The 17829-nt window shown below is 38.4% G+C and overlaps 1 protein-coding gene across 1 annotated transcript in view; it reads right to left on the minus strand.

The window, feature by feature from the left end:
* Window positions 1-17829, minus strand: part of DMD (dystrophin) — a 2124682-nt gene that overhangs the window by 1785882 nt on the left and 320971 nt on the right. The gene's annotated exons all lie outside the window — the stretch shown is intronic.

Genomic DNA, 17829 nt, shown 5'->3' on the forward strand with positions numbered 1-17829 from the left:
CTGGTGGTGCAGTGGTTGCGAGTCTGCCTGCCGATGCAGGGGACACGGGTTCGTGCCCCGGTCCGGGAAGATCCCACATGCCGCGGAGCGGCTGGGCCCGTGAGCCATGGCCACTGAGCCTGTGCGTCCGGAGCCTGTGCTCTGCAACGGGAGAGGCCACAACAGTGAGAGGCCCGCGTACTGAGAAAAAAAAAAAAAAAAAAAAAAAAAAAAAAAAAATAAAGTGCAATATGCCAAATAAATCCAGAGGAACATAGCCTGAGTCCACTGTGATTATCTGAATAATCAAATATCCCTTGGCCACTGAACAGAGCAAAAAGTCTTCGTGCTCTGGCCGGGTGTCAGGCCTGTGCCTCTGAGGTGGGAGAGCCGAGTTCAGGACATTGGTCCAGCAGAGACCTCCCAGCTCCATGTAATATCAAATGGCGAAAACTCTCCCAGAGATCTCCATCTCAACGCCAAGACCCAGCTCCACTCAATGACCAGCAAGCTGCAGTGAGGGACACCCTATGCCAAACAACTAGCAAGACAGGAACACAACCCCACCTATTAGCAAAGAGGCTGCCTAAAATCACAATAGGATCACAGACTCCCCAAAACACACCACCAGAAGCGGTCCTGCCCACCAGAAAGACAAGATCCAGCCTCATCCACCAGAACACAGGCATCAGTCCCCTCCACTAGGAAGCCTACACAATCCACTAAACCAACCTTAGCCACTGGGAGCAGACACCAAAAACAACGGGAACTATGAACCTGCAGCCTGCAAAAAGGAGACCCCCAAAACAGTAAGTTAAGCAAAAGGAGAAGACACAGAAACACCCAGCATATGAAAGAGCAAGGTAAAAACCCACCAAACCAAACAAATGAAGAGGAAAGAGGCAGTCTACCTGAAAAAGAATTCAGAGTAATGATAGTAAAGATGATCCAAAATCTTGGAAATAGAATGGAGATAATACAACAAAAGTTGAACAAGAACCTAGAAGAACTAAAGAGCAAACAAACAATGATGAACAACACAATAAACGAAATGAAAAATTTTCAAGAAGGAATCAATAGCAGAATACATGAGACAGAAGAATGGATAAGTGACATGGAAGATAAAATAGTGGAAATAACTACTGCAGAGCTCAATAAAGAAAAAGGAATGAAAAGAATTGAGGAGAGTCTTAGAGACCTCTGGGACAACAGTAAATGAACCAAAATTAGAATTATAGGGGTCCCAGAAGAAGAGAAAAAGAAAGGCACTGAGAAAAGATTGGAAGAGACTATAGTTGAAAACTTCCCTGATATGGGAAAAGAAATAGTCAATCAAGTCCAGGAAGTGCAGAGAGTTCCATACAGGATAAATCCAAGGAGAAACACGCCAAGACACATATTAATCAAACTATCAAAAATTAAATACAAACAAAAAATATTAAAAGCAGCAAGGGGAAAACAACAAATAACATACAAGGAAATCTCCATAAAGTTAAAACAACTGATCTTTCAGCAGAAACTCTGCAAGCCAGAAGGGAGTGACAAGACACATTTAAAGCGATGAAAGGGAAAACCTAAAACCAAGATTATTCTACCAGCAAGGATCTCATTCAGATTCGACGGAGAAATTAAAAACTTTGCAGACAAGCAAAAGCTAAGAGAATTCAGCACCACGAAACTAGCTTTACAACAAACGCTAAAGGAACTTCTCTAGGCAGGAAACACAAGAGAAGGAAAAGACCTACAATAACAAACCCAAAACAATTAAGAAAATGGTAATAGGAACATACATATTAATAATTACATTAAATGTAAATGGATTAAATGCTCCCACCAAAAGACATAGACTGGCTGAATGGACACAAAAACAAGACCCGTATATACACTGTCTAAAAGAGATCCACTTCAGACCTAGGGACACATACAGACTGAAAATGAGGCGCTGGAAAAAGATATTCCATACAAATGGAAATCAAAAGAAAGCTGGGGGCTTCCCTGCTGGCACAGTGGTTGAGAGTCCGCCTGCCAATGCAGGGGACACAGGTTCGTGCCCCAGTCTGAGAAGATCCCACATGCTGTGGAGCGGCTGAACCTGTGAGCCACAGCCGCTGAGCCTGTGCATGTGGAGCCTGTGCTCCACAACGGGAGAGGTCACAACAGTGAGAGGCCAGTGTACAGCAAAAAAAACAAAAAAAACAAAGCTGGAGTAGCAATTCTCATATCAGACAAAATGGACTTTAAAATAAAGACAATTACAAGAGACAAAGAATGACACTACATAATGATCAAGGGATCGATCCAAGAAGAAGATATAACAATTGTAAATATTTATGCACCCAACATAGGAGAACCTCAATACATAAGGTAAATGCTAACAGCCATAAAAGGGGAAATCAACGGTGACACAATCATAGGAGGGGACTTTAACACCCCACTTTCACCAATGGACAGATCATCCAAAGTGAAAATAAATAAGGAAACACAAGCTTTAAATGATACATTAAATAAGGAGGACTTAAGTGATATTTACAGGACATTCTATCCAAAAACAACAGAATACACTTTCTTCTCAAGTGTTCATGGAACATTCTCCAGGATAGATCATATCTTGGGTCACAAATCAAGCCTGGGTAAGTTTAAGAAAATTAAAATTGTATCAAGTATCTTTGCCAACCACAATGCTATAAGACTACATATCAATTACAGGGAAAAAAAACTGTAAAAAATACAAACACAGGGAGGCTAAACAATACACTACTTAATAACCAAGAGATCACTGAAGACATCAAAGAGGAAATCAAAAAATACCTATAAACAAATGACAATGAAAACACAACAACCCAAAACCTATGGGATGCAGCAAAAGCAGTGCTAAGAGGGAAGTTTATAACAATAAAATCCAACCTCAAGAAACAAGAAACATCTCAAATAAACAACCTAACCTTACACCTAAAGCAATTAGAGACAGAGGAACAAAAAAACCCCAAAGTGAGCACAAGGAAAGAAATCATGAAGATCAGATCAGAAATAAATGAAAAAGAAATGAAGGAAACAATGGCAAAGATCAATAAAACTAAAAGGTGGTTCTTTGAGAAGATAAACAAAATTGTTGATCCATTAGCCAAACTCATCAAGAAAAAAAGGGAGAAGACTCAAATCAATAGAATTAGAAATGAAAAAGGAGAAGTAACAACTGACACTGCAGAAATACAAAGGATCATGAGAGATTACTACAAACAACTATATGCCAATTAAATGGACAAGCTGGAAGAAATGGACAGATTCTTAGAAAAGAACAACCTTCCAAGATTGAACAAGGAAGAAACAGAAAATATTATCAGACCAATCAAAAGCACTGAAATTGAGACTGCGATTAAAAATCTTCCAACAAACAAACACCCAGGACCAGATGGCTTCACAGGAGAATTCTATCAAACATTTAGAGAAGAGCTAACACCTATCCTTCTCAAACTCTTCCAAAGTATAGCAGAGGGAGGAACACTCCCAAACTCATTCTACGAGGCCACCATCACCCTGAGACCAAAACCAGACAAAGATGTCACAAAGAAAGAAAACTACAGGCCAATATCACTGATGAACCCAGATGCAAAAATCCTCAACAAAATACTAGCAAACAGAATCCAACAGTGCATTAAAAGGATCATACACCATGATCAAGTGGGGTTTCTCCCAGGAATGCAAGGATTCTTCAATATACGCAAATCAATCAATGTGATACACCATATTAACAAATTGAAGGAGAAAAACCACACGATCATCTCAATAGATGCAGAGAAAGCTTTTGACAAAATTCAACACCCATTTATGATAAAAACCCTCCAGAAAGTAGGCATAGAGGGAACCTACCTCAACATAATAAAGGCCACATATGACACACCCACAGCCAACATCGTTCTCAATGGTGAAAAACTGAAACCATTTCCTCTCAGGTCAGGAAAAAGACAAGGTTGTCCACTCTCACCACTATTATTCATCATAGATTTGGAAGTTTTAGCCACAGCAATCAGAGAAGAAAAATAAATAAAAGGAATCCAAATTGGAAAAGAAGAAGTAGAGCTGTCACTGTTTGCAGATGGCATGATACTATACATAGAGAAGCCTAAAGATGCTACCAGAAAACTACTAGAGCTAATCAATGAATTTGGTAAAGTAGCAGGATACAAAATTAATGCACAGAAATCTCTTGCAGTCCTATTCGCTAATGATGAAAAATCTGAAAGAAAAATTAAGGAAACACTCCCATTTACCACTGCAACAAAAAGAATAAAATACCTAGGAATAAAGGTACCTAAGGAGACAAAAGACCTGTATGCAGAAAACTATAAGACACTGATGAAAGAAATTAAAGATGATACAAATAGAGGGAGGGAAATACCATGTTCTTGGATTGGAAGAATCAACATTGTTAAAATGACTCTACTACCCAAAGCAATCTACAGATTCAATGCAATCCCTATCAAACTACCAATGGCATTTTTCACAGAACTACAACGAAAAATTTCACAGTCTGTATGGAAACACAAAAGACCCCAGATACCGAAAGCAATCTTGAGAAAGAAAAACAGCTGGAGGAATCAGGCTCCCTGACCTCAGACTATACTACAAAGCTACAGTAATCAGGACAGTATGGTATTGGCACAAAAACAGATATATAGATAAATGGAACAGGATAGAAAGCCCAGACATAAACCCACGCACATATAGTCACCTTATCTTTGATAAAGGAGGCAAGAATATGCAATGGAGAAAAGACAGCCTCTTCAATAAGTGGTGCTGGGAAAACTGGACAGCTACATGCAAAAGAATGAAATTAGAACACTCCCTAACACCATAACCAAAAATAAACTCAAATGGATTAAAGACCTAAATGTAAGGCCGGACACTATAAAATGTTTAGAGGAAAACACAGGCAGAACACGCTATTACATAAATCACAGCAAGTTTTTTTTGACCCACCTCCTAGAGAAATGGAAATAAAAATAAACAAATGGGACTTAATGAAACTTAGAAGCATTTTCACAGCAAAGTAAACCATAAACAAGACGAAAAGACAATCCTCAGGATGGGAGAAAATATTTGCAAATGAAGCACCTGACCAAGGATTACTCTCCAAAATTTACAAGCAGCTCATACAGCTCAATATCAAGAAAACAAACAACCCAATCCAAAAATGAGCAGGAGATCTAAAGAGACATTTATCCAAATAAGACATACAGATGGCGAAAAGCACATGAAAAGATGCTCAACATCACTAATTATCAGCAAAGTGCAAATGAAAACTACAATGAGGTATCACCTCACACTGGTCAGAATGGCCATCATCAAAAAAATCTACAAATGATAAATGCTGCAGAGGGTGTGGAGAAAAGGGAACAGTCTTGCACCGTTGGTGGGAATGTAAATTGATACACCCACTATGGAGAGCAGTATGGAATTTCCTTAAAAAACTAAAAGTAGAACTACCATATCACCCAGCAATCCCACTACTGAGCATATACCCTGAGCAAACCATAATTCAAAAAGAGTCATGTACCACAAAGTTCACTGCAGCCCTATTTATAATAGCCAGGACATGGAAGCAACCTAAATGCCCATTGACAGACAAATGGATAAAGAAGCTAAGGTCCGTATATACAATGAGTATTACTCAGCCATAAAAAGAAACGAAAGTGAGTTATTTGTAGTGAGGTGGATGGACCTAGAGTCTTTCCTACAGAGTGAAGTAAGTCAGAAAGAGAAAAACAAATACCGTATGCTAACACATATATATGGAATCTAAAAAAATGGTTCTGACGAACCTAGGGGCAGGACAGGAATAAAGACGTAGACGTAGAGAATGGACTTGAAGCCACAGGGAGGGGGAAGAGTAAGCTGGGGCGAAGTGAGAGAGTGGCGTGGACATATATACACTACCAAATGTATAATAGATGGCTAGTGGGAAGCAGCTGCATAGCACAGGGGGATCAGTTCGGTGCTTTGTGACCACCTAGTGGGTTGGGATAGGGAGGGTGGGAGGGAGACGCAAGAGGGAGGGGATATGGGGATATATGTATATGTATAGCTGATTCACTTCGTTATACAGCAGAAACTAACACACCAATGTAAAGCAACTATACTCCAAGAAAGACGTTAAAAAAAATATATAGAATAGAGTTTCTTTCTCAACATAAGTTTGCATAGGAAACATCTGAGAATGTTATTGAAATGCAGAATCTGAGGGAGTCTATCTCTGGAGTGGGGTCTGATATGCTTCATTTTTAATAGAATTTCACGTACTGCTGATGCTGCTGGACTGAAGACCCCAGGTGGTGTTGCAAGGTCTTAGTCTATTCTCCACTTATAACAGCTTTCATATCCAATTTTCAAATTAATAACAAAGAAAACTTAATAGAAAGTATCTTCAGACACTGTTTCACAAAAGAGCAGGTAAGCTCTTCATGTGTCTTCTTCTTAAATCATCCTTCACCCATTGCTCAGGGCAGAACATTATAGAAGAGTTCATTTTTACAGGGAGCTAAACTAAGATATGCCAAGTAAGCTGTTTTCAGATGTTTTCTCTTGATACAAATATTGGACTTAGGAAACAGAGAGGAATAAATGGTCAGCATGAGCCTTGAACTCTCTACCATCAAGTGTATTCTCCCAAGTTGTATTTCTTTCCTTCCTGAAACTGCAACTCTTCCATCTCTCCAGGCTTATTTGTGTCAGATCCTTCCTTCTTCTGCTCCTCACAGCTAGAGTCACTGATACTTTCTCCTCCTGCAAGATTCTGGTTTCTTAATATTGACAGAACTTTAATCAGAGGAGGAAATTATGCACAGCAGCTGTGATGGACTAGAAATGGCCACAAAGCTCTCTGACACATCTTCCATCAAGAGATAGCATCTACCATGCACCCCTATGTTCATAGCAGCACTTTTCACAATAGCCAAAACATGGAAACAACCTAAATGTCCATCGACAGATGAATGGATAAAGAAGATGTGAGATATATATATATATACACACACACACACACACACAATGGAATACTACCCAGCCATAAAAAAAGAACGAAATAATGCCATTTGCAGCAACATGGATGCAACTAGACATTATCACATTGAGTGAAGTGAGTCAGAAAGAGAAAGACAATACCATATGATATCACTTATATGCAGAATCTAAAGTATGGCACAAATGAACCTACCTACAAAACAGAGACAGACTCATAGACACAGAGAACAGACTGGTGGTTGCCAAGGGAGGGGGGGGGGAAGGAGAGGAATGGACTGGTAGTTTGGGGTTAGTAGATGCAAAATGTTATATATACAATGGATAAACAACAAGGTCCTAATGTATAGCACAGGGAACGATACTCAATATCCTGTGATAAACATAATGGAAAATAAAATTAAAAAAAGAATGCATATACGTGTATAACTGAGCCACTTTGCTGTGCAGCAGAGATGGGCACAACATTGTAAATCAACTATACGTCAATTAAAAAAAAAAAAAAAAAAAAGAGGTAGCATCTAACCCTCCTCCCCTTGAAACTTGGCTGGTCTTAGCAGCTGGCCTGACTAGTAGAATGCAAAAAATGCGATGTCATGGGTCTTCCAAGGTTAAGTCATTAATAGAGTCCTTTAGCTTCTTTCTTGGTTTCTTGGAATACTCTCTCTGGGTGGCCTAAGCTGCCATGCAATGAAAGGTGATCTCTGAAACCATCATGCTAGAAAAGCCATGTGTTAGGGCTCTGGTTGTCAGTCCCTGTTGAATTCAGCTTTCAGCCATCCTCACAAAGGCACTATGTGTACATGTGAGTGAAGCTGTCTTGGACCCTCCAGACCAGCTGTCCACTAGCTGAATACAACCAATTGATGTCAACTGACAGCACACAGAGTAGAAGAATCAATGGGCCAAACTCTGCCAAATTTCTTTTTTTTTTAACATCTTTATTGGAGTATAATTGCTTTACAATGGTGTGTTAGTTTCTGCTTTATAACAAAGTGAATCAGTTATACATATACATATATCCCCATATCTTCCCTCTTGCGTCTCCCTCCCTCCCACCCTCCCTATCCCACCCCTCTAGGTGGTCACAAAACACAGAGGTGATCTCCCTGTGCTATGCGGCTGCTTCCCACTAGCTATCTATTTTATATTTGGTAGTGTATGTAGGTCCATGCCACTCTCTCACTTTGTCACAGCTTACCCTTCCCCCTCCCCATATCCTCAAGTCCATTCTCTAGTAGGTCTGCGTCTTTATTCCCATCTAACCCCTAGGTTCTTCATGACCTTTTTTTTTTCTTAGATTCCATATATATGTGTTAGCATACGGTATTTGTTTTTCTCTTTCTGACTTACTTCACCCTGTATGACAGACTCTAGGTCCACCCACCTCACTACAAGTAACTCAATTTCGTTTCTTTTTATGGCTGAGTAATATTCCATTGTATATATGTGCCACACCTTCTTTATCCATTCATCTGTTGATATACACTTAGGTTGCTTCCATGTCCTGGCTATTGTAAATAGAGCTGCAATGAACATTTTGGTACATGATTCTTTTTGAATTATGGTTTTCTCAGGGTATATGCCCAGTAGTGGGATTGCTGGGTTGTATGGTAGTTCTATTTTTAGTTTTTTTAAGGAACCTCCATACTGTTCTCCATAGTGGCTGTATCAATTTACATTCCCACCAACAGTGCAAGAGTGTTCCCTTTTCTCCACACCCTCTCCAGCATTTATTGTTTCTAGATTTTTTGATGATGGCCATTCTGACCGGTGTGAGATGATATCTCATTGTAGTTTTGATTTGCATTTCTCTATTGATTAATGATGTTGAGCATTCTTTCATGTGTTTGTTGGCCAAATTTCTGATCCACAGAACCTTGAGACAAAATAATTGTTATTCTAAGCCACTAAATTTGAAGTATTTTGTTACAGAGCAATGGAAAACCAGAAAAGCACTCTAGGATCCCTCTGGAATGAAGACATTGCCCTGAGTCCTCTTGATTGAGACCCTGATATTTGCCTCATTTTATGGATTCTTCTCCTGGTTCCCCAGCTGACTGTTGCCTATGTTTGGCTTATTGGATTACCCTGTCTCCCAGCACTCAATCTCCTCTTAGCCATGCTTGAATTTCCCCAGGTCTTATCTTGCCTAGTCTGCTTTTCCTCCCTTTCCTCCAGTCTATACTGCTGAAATCTTTCAACCTGCCTATAAGAAACTCTCTGCTTTCATGGCATGTTTCTGGGCTCTCTTCTCTTGTTTTTATGGGAGAGAAGTTTTTGGTTATCTCTGCCAGTTTACCTACTTCTAATCTCATTTTAATTCAGTGTCAGGTGTAGGTGTACATACCAAAGAATGACTGGATTTATAGGTTATGATTTATCACTCCACTGAAATTCTTTTACAACTACTGAACACAATCAGAAAACCCAATGATCTTTTCTCAGCCCTTAATTAATTTCTATTAATGACTTCCTTTGGTGAATGGAGTCACCAACTTCTTGAAAACCATGATCTTTTTGCTGTTTTAGAGACCACATACTCTTTAAAATTTTCTGATCCTTTCCTGAATACTCCTTCGTGGGCTTCTCTTTATCTGCCCATAATTTTTTTTTAACATCTTTATTGGAGAATAATTGCTTTACAATGGTGTGTTAGTTTCTGCTGTATAACAAAGTGAATCAGCTATATGTATACATATATCCCCATATCCCCTCCCTCTTGCGTCTCCCTCCCACCCTCCCTATCCCACCCCTCTAGGTGGTCACAAAGCACTGAGCTGATCTCCCTGTGCTATGTGGCTGCTTCCCACTAGCTATCTATTTTACATTTGGTAGTATATATAAGTCCATGCCACTGTCTCACTTCATCCCAGCTTACCCTTCCCCCTCCCCGTGTCCTCAAGTCCATTATCTAGTCTACGTCTTTATTCCTGTCCTGCCCCTAGGTTCGTCAGAACCATTTTTTTTTTTTTTTTTTAGATTCCATATATATGTATTAGCATATGGTAATCGTTTTTCTCTTTCTGACTTACTTCACTCTGCAGGACAGACTCTAGGTCCATCCACCTCACTACAAATAACTCAATTTTGTGTCTTTTTATGGCTGAGTAATATTCCATTTTATGTATATGTGCCACATCTTCTTTATCCGGAAGCCTGCACGCCTAGAGCCCACGCTCCACAGCAAGAGAAGCCACCGCAATGAGAAGCCCGCACACCGCAACAGAGTAGCGCCGTTCACCACAACTAGAGAAAGCCCACGCGCAGCAATGAAGATCCAATGCAGCCAAAAAAAGTAAATAAAAAATAAACAAATTTATAAAAAATTTTAAAAATAAAATAAAATATTCAGATAATGGCCTCAGCTCTGTTTGGGTCGATGTAATCTTGTGAAAGTTAACAGTTTGAAGGTTATAGAAAAAAAACTGTAGGTGCTCCACCCACGTCCACTAAGATTCCATTAACATCTGTGTGTGCCTATCCCCTGGCTTTTGTGGGCTTTGCTTTTCCAAAATCTGCACCTGCATCTCTTTGGATGACTATCCTCAGGCTTTAAAAGCTGCTTTGCCCAAAAGACCAGAGAACTGGCAGTACCTTGGTGTCTGTGTTACCTCAGGGTAGTCTTAAGCCAATGATTGAGCAGTATAGGAATACGAAAGAACAGCTCCTGCGCTTTAAGCTGGAACACACTCTGAAGGGTGATTTAGACCCAGAGTATTCCTGTAGGATTAGCCTGAGGCTGGGACTTTGCCTGCAATTGCCCCTTGTATAACTCCTTCCCTATTCCTGTTTGACTTCCCTTGCTCCCTTATTTGTCATCCCTGGAAACATTTCCTTAATAAATCACTTGCACGTAAATCCTCATCTCCAGGCAGGCTTCAGGAAAACCCAACCTGAAACAGGCATTCTCCCAATTCTAGTAGTAAGGGCATCAGATTTCTATTTGAAGATACTAGATAATGGGGTAAAACACACCAGTAAGTGAGGATGGGAATTTACTAAGGCAACCAGCTTCCCCCCTCTGCTTTCACACTTACAAACATTACATTCCTGTAAGGAGCCTGTCATCCACTTTCCACTGTTCTGCTCCCACATGTACTACCTTCTCCTCCTCGCCTCCTCTTTGAATTCAATTCTCCGCTGTCATTTACTATTCTTTATCTTGGTTAATACCTTCTGTGTATTACCTGAGGAAAGTGAAAAAGAATATCTACTGGGAACAAACACCTGAACTCTAAATCATATTGCTTCTGTTTCCTCCTTAAATGGGCTCAGCATCTCTCCGTGGGTTACTATTAGTATTCTGAATGGGATATTCTTGTGCAGGCTTGTACTTTACATGGTAGGATATTTAACATACCTCACTTTCCCCACTAGACATACATAGGATTTCCTCACAACCAATCACTGTGACAACCAAAAAAATATGCCTACACATATTTCCAAATGCCACCAAGGAGATGGTATCCCCCAGCTCCCAACCACCTTTGGGAACCAGTAAATAAGCAATAATGTTCTACCTATTATCCATGATTTGAAGTTACTTTTCAACTCACCTACTTCCGTCTCTGACCTTGCTTTCATCTATGATGATCAGAGATAGGGGCCATTGTGATACAGAAAGAATATTTGACAAGAGAACTAAAACCTTCCAAAAGGACATTTTCCCATGTGAAAAGTATAGAGTTTATTTTATATGATTGGTGAAATTGTGTTTAAAAAAAATCATCACCTGCCCATAATTTAAATAAGATACTTGGGCTTCCCTGGTGGCGCAGTGGTTGAGAGTCCGCCTGCCGATGCAGGGGACACAGGTTCGTGCCCCGGTCCGGGAAGATCCCACATGCCGCGGAGCAGCTGGGCCCGTGAGCCATGGCCGCTGAGCCTGTGCGTCCGGAGCCTGTGCTCCGCAACGGGAGAGGCCACAACAGTGAGAGGCCCGTGTACCGCAAAAAAAAAAAAAAAAAAAAAAAAAGATACTTAATGAGTGTGAGATAAAGTAAGCTTGGGTTCAATTTAATTAGACATTTGAACTTAATAGTACATTTAGTACTACTGTATGAAAAATGATCGAGAAATAAATAATTTTTATAATAGGATTTAATTATTAGATTTATTGCATTATGTATTTAATGATGCCATGTTAAAAGGATTAAGTGAATCTTTAACTTCAACAAAATGTTAGGGTGTACAACTGTAGCTCTACGGAGATTTTTATTAGTATTATAATCCATTCAGACAATAAATTACTAAAATAGTATTACAGCATATTATGGCTTTCCTGGAGCTGGATCACAAAACAAACATGAGTAACTCTATTGAGTACTGCAGGAAATCTCTAATAAAGTTGTGAGTTATCACACCAGTGGTTCAATTACATGATAGAATCTTATTGATTTTTAAATAATTTAATACAAAAAGTTAATTTTCACCTCTAATAATGAAGGAAAAGTGGTGGGACAGAGGCAGGGTACCTCTACAATATTTGTATTTTATATAAGCTCTTGAATCTATTCCTTATGCTATGTTATCCACATATATCAAGTCTCTTAATGCCTACATATCTCACAGCTATTCTCTCTAAACCTCTTGCAGCCAAAGGGATAACTGAAAGTTTGCTACCTTCCTCACAGGAAAAACTTTAAAAGCAAAGGGGCATTCAGGTAGAAATAATATACATTAATGCCAGTGACTGTGGCAAACTCATCTTGGGCCTGGGGAAACTATGGTAATAAAGGATGAATATTGCAGGAGAAAGGGTTGCCATTTACATATGGGCACATGACCTTCAACTTAGTTTGTATTTATAATTCACTAGTTTAACTCTGAGCTTCCTAAAAAGTGAGACTTCTGCTGCCTCCCCTCCAAATTATTTTCTCCTTCTTTGCTTCTTCATATTTGAAACTCCTGTATAATACCACCATTAATAATTTCCTTTGTTGACGCCAGCTAGTAACAACTGATAGGGATTCATTCAACAAATATTGATTGAATGAATGAATGAATAGCAGTTAATTTCAAGAACCTCTAACATATTTTAATTTGCTATAAATTGATGTTTTCCATATTTGAAAGAAAATTATGATTTGATAAAGTTCAGTGTTTTCATTTTTGCTTTACTTTTTGGTAGGTTAATCCCTGATATAAATGATCCTTTCCAGTTCAACCGGCTAGACAAGAGGTATGGTACCATAAAAAGAATGCTTAGCTGGAAATCAAGACCTTTAGCTCCTACTTTCATTTATTCTATCAAATAGCCATGACATCTTGTCATTTAATTCGCAGACGGCTTCATTTCCACAGAAAGACAGAAAGAATGTCAAGATGTTCTTGAATGTATCCTAACAGTCATGACCTTTGTTTAGGAATTCCTCTTCTCTCTTATGAACAGATACTAGCTTCCTAGGTAACCTCCCCACCTGTATTCTCCCCAACCACATTCTACTCCACATACTGCCACTACATATACCTTCCCAAGATGCAAAAAATAAATCTGAAAATATCATTCTACTTTTTTAAAAACACATTCATCTCAATTGAGCAGCATATTTTCCATCCACATTCTATCCCTAGTCCATCTTTCCTACTTCCTCTTCAACTGCTTGCCAACCCCCGCTCCCCAAATCTACCCTACCATCATACCAAACTACCCACTGGTTCCTGACCACAACTGGTTCATGACTTTACACTACCCAACATTTTCCTTATTGGCTAAGAGGCTGAAAGCTCCAACAGGCAAAAACATATCTTTTTCAGCTGAGTATTTTCAGTATCTAACAGACTGTCTGCATAGAGCAGGTGTCTAATACATGTTTGGAGAGAGCTGGACCTGAACGCTCTGTCAAACCCATGCTGGCATGCAAAATCTTTTTATTTTCAAGGCCAAAGTCAATATCAATTCCAACTCCAGCTCATCCGCAGCCAAGTAAAGGTGGTCTCTGCCTCTTTCTGTCTCCATAGTACATTGTACAGACCCCTGTGATAGTACATATTACATAGTCTTGTAATTATTTTTTCCATAACTATTTTTCCCATTCAAATGTCATCTCCTTCTAACTCAAGAATGCTAGGTACATGGTAGAATCCCAGTCAAATTTGGCTGAGTTAAAAAGAGTAAGATTCCTTTCAATTCTGAAATCTGATGGTTCTAAGTAATTATTTTTTTTAAAAAAGCTAAAGATCTTACAGTGAATTACTTATGAATACAAACTGGTATAAAGCTGAAATCATGAAGGAAATTGGCAAAAAGTACTACAGTAAGTACAGTTAGGAATGGTAGATGCCACTGTCAGTCTTCTTCTTTGAACTGTATGAGCTAAAAAAGCCAATTAGACACTGAGCATTTACTAAAACTCTTCTTTGAAGCTAGTTCTAAATAATAGAGTTGAAGCAAATGAAACTTCAGCTCACTGACTTTACCTTGGCTCTAGAATATTTTGAAGTTAACATTCCAAATATTTCTTAAAGCATTCTGAACCGGGTTTTTGTTTTTGATGGTTTTATTTTTTTTTATTTTTTTGATGGTTTTATTTTTGTAGAGAGAACACAGCCACTATTTCTGAGTCCATATCTGAATGTTAAATACTTAATGTTAGGACAATACTGCCTTTAAAAGAATTTAATATTCAATATTTATATAACTGCTCTTGTGAAAATAATAAATAAATATCCTTTATCATCACTAGAGAGGACATCTTTAGCACTTCTAGTTAGAAATGTTAAACATTGTATACTGTCATTTCTACAATGTTCAAATGTTCATAGTAGGCAGAAATTATTATTTGTTAGGTCATAATTCACGTCTTTGAAAAATACTTTCTCCAGAGGGCAAGGTAATTTTGCAAAGGTGATGGAGTTACAAGGAAAATCACACTTTAATGTAAATATGAGATGTTTACATATTGCCTTATCTTAAACATTGTGCTTGTTCATTTTTTAATCCTTAAAATTCCATGAAAATATTTTAGTTAACAAAATATTTTAGTTAATTATTTAACGATTACTAATTTATTAATACCTTAATTACTTTTGTTTCCAAATTTCTTGGAAATACTGCCATCTGTGCCAGTTAGTTATTTTATTTTTCTTATATTCACATGCACTCACCATTTCATACTCTGCTTTGTGATGCTGAGGCTCAGACTCTGTAAGCCACATTTCCATTTTGCTGGCTCACTCCCTGTTAGGACCTGGCAATAGGGAGCACTGCAGGGAGACTGCAGGACTAGAAGCCAGAGAAAGGACTTACTCATTCCTATTTGCTTCCTGCGGACTTACTGCTCCTATTAGCAGTGTCCCCACACTTGCTTTTTCATGCCTACAGTAGCACTCGTTTTTAGTAACAGCTGTTGAATCCAGCTTGCTTCTTTTTCCCCCCCCCAACACTTACAGAATCAGCTTCATTGCACCCCTGTTGTAGAAATAATACCAGCACCAACTGCCTGGCAGAGGTCTGGGACTCAGTCTTATTGGGCCCCTTCTGCTGTCTCAGAGATACCAGCACCAGCCAGTCGGTACCCCCTCCTTGGAGGTCTAAGATCCAGCTCAGTAATGTCCAGGTCCCCCAAGCTTCTTTTTTTTTTTTTTTTTTTTTGGCTTTTATTTTGAATTTTATTTTATTTCATTTTTATACAGAAGGTTCTTATTAGTTACCTATTTTTTATATATTAGTGTATATATGTCAATCCCACTCTCCCAATTCTCCAAGCTTCTAAGTTTTAGAAATTCTGATTGATCCTTTCTCTTTGATTTCTCATTGTCAGGAGTGATGGCTATTGTACTTTGGCAGTTGCCACCTCTATTCTCTTCTTACTCTTTCAGTTTTCCAATATTTAAATCACAATTATTTATATTAAATTCTCTTCTGTTAAAATAACTGAAGTGGTTTCTGTCTGTTAATTGGACCCTGAATGACACACTATTCCAGACCCAAACTCGTGAATATCACAATGGAAGCAGAACATAAGTTTTGCTTGGTTGAGCACTGAGTAAGAAGAATTTCTCATATTCCTTCAAATGCCACCTAATTTTATATTACTTTTCAGCATCATTTTCTACTACTTTCATAATATAAATAAATTAATGATTCTATTATTAGCACTGAGGTATTTAAGCATCTGGACAGCCATATGTATGTATAAATGTATACTCTCTGTAGATAAGACTTAGTTGTGTTAGAATCAAACATTGTAATTCAACCATAGACAGTTGAATGGAATCTTGCTCTATAGCTACTTTTCAAAGTCAGCATGAATAGTAAAAATAAAATATGATAAAAATGAGCCTGGAAAATCCCTATATCATCCATATTATATACATGGTTAGATTTTAAATCCTGTACAGTCATCTCTCACACACCGAAGTTTAGGAATCACTGAGCTAAACTCAAAGAACAAAAAGCAAGTGTATGCAGCTTTCTTAACATGCAAAGCTTCCTGATTCTAAGGAAACCTCCAAAGTGTTTTGCTTACCTGCTGGGTTTTCTGCCTTAAAATTAAACATATCCTATCATAATACTTTTAATAAACATACTTGTTGTAAAGAATAGACAGGACGGTGGAACCTTAAAGTTAGCACATAAATTAACTGAGTGTCCTGCAATATGAACCTATCCACACTGTCTCAGTCATACAAATTAAAAAACTGAAGGGATCTGAGCAAATCCAAGAGGATAATTCTGCTTAGAAAGTTGTCATTACATTACATATACCATGCTTGAAACTTGATGCCAAACATCAATTTTAGTCAGTGAATGGCAATTTTATAGCTTATTTATTAAATTTACAATACACTGAAATCTGAATTTTCTATTACTATCATTTCTTATTTGGAAACCGGTAATTGCTTCTTTCTTGTGCATTTCTAAAGCATAATACCTGATATTAGCTGACACTGTTCCAATAATTTTTACTTTAACTATGGAAATTTCCTTTTAAAAATCACCATTCTAGAGTTAATATTCTACCAGCTTTTCACAAATTAAATTTGTTATTAGAAAATGGCCTCTGTTGTATCTTAAACTGATACTCCTAAAAAGTTATCCCTTTTCATAATATTTCTCATTTTACTTTTCTGTAGATGTTCTATAGAGGGACTTGAGAGAAATTCAGCATATCTAATAAAGAAGGAAATAAAAGAGAAGTACATAGTTTTTTGGATGTGGTCTACGCTACTTCTCGTCTTTGTTTTTCCTTGACCATTACATACAAAGTTACTTAAACATGCTACCTCCACTATCTCCACTATCCTCTACTCCAGGACCAACCTTGGTCCTAGACTGAAGGAATTTAAAGTTCTCTACTCCTTTTCATTTATAAGTTAAGGTCAAGGCCTAAATTCCTATTGGTCCAGCAGCCCATTGCTTAAACTAGACTTTTGCTCTCATCTTTATGATCCTGCTTCTCTTCCTGTACTCGCACTTCTGAGACTGAGAACCTTGACCAAAGTCTTCAGAATTAAATTCCACCAAGAAGGCAGAGACGCTTCACTGCTTTAATGCCAGTACTCTGTGGTTCTTCAGTGCCTGGCCACCTCTGTGGAGGTGACTGATGACAAACTGCAATTATAATGGAATAATCACAGTTCAAGCATACAGAAACAGAATTGGGAACCCATTGAAGATCTAGTCTCAGACACGTCTCTGCACCACTGAGAACCTGAACTTTCCTTGAACTATACCAGACCCAAGGACACCACCGGCCGTAGTCAGAACAACACCTGCCAGCTGCTACCTTGTGGTCTCAAGGTCTCCCCTTGTAACTACGCAACCATTTCAAACTCTTTCAAACCAATTCTTACTTAACAAGCACCCTACTTCTTGCCAGCTCCAATTAT

This window comes from Delphinus delphis, chromosome X, assembly GCF_949987515.2.
Source record: "Delphinus delphis chromosome X, mDelDel1.2, whole genome shotgun sequence".
Taxonomy (NCBI): Eukaryota; Metazoa; Chordata; class Mammalia; order Artiodactyla; family Delphinidae; genus Delphinus; species Delphinus delphis.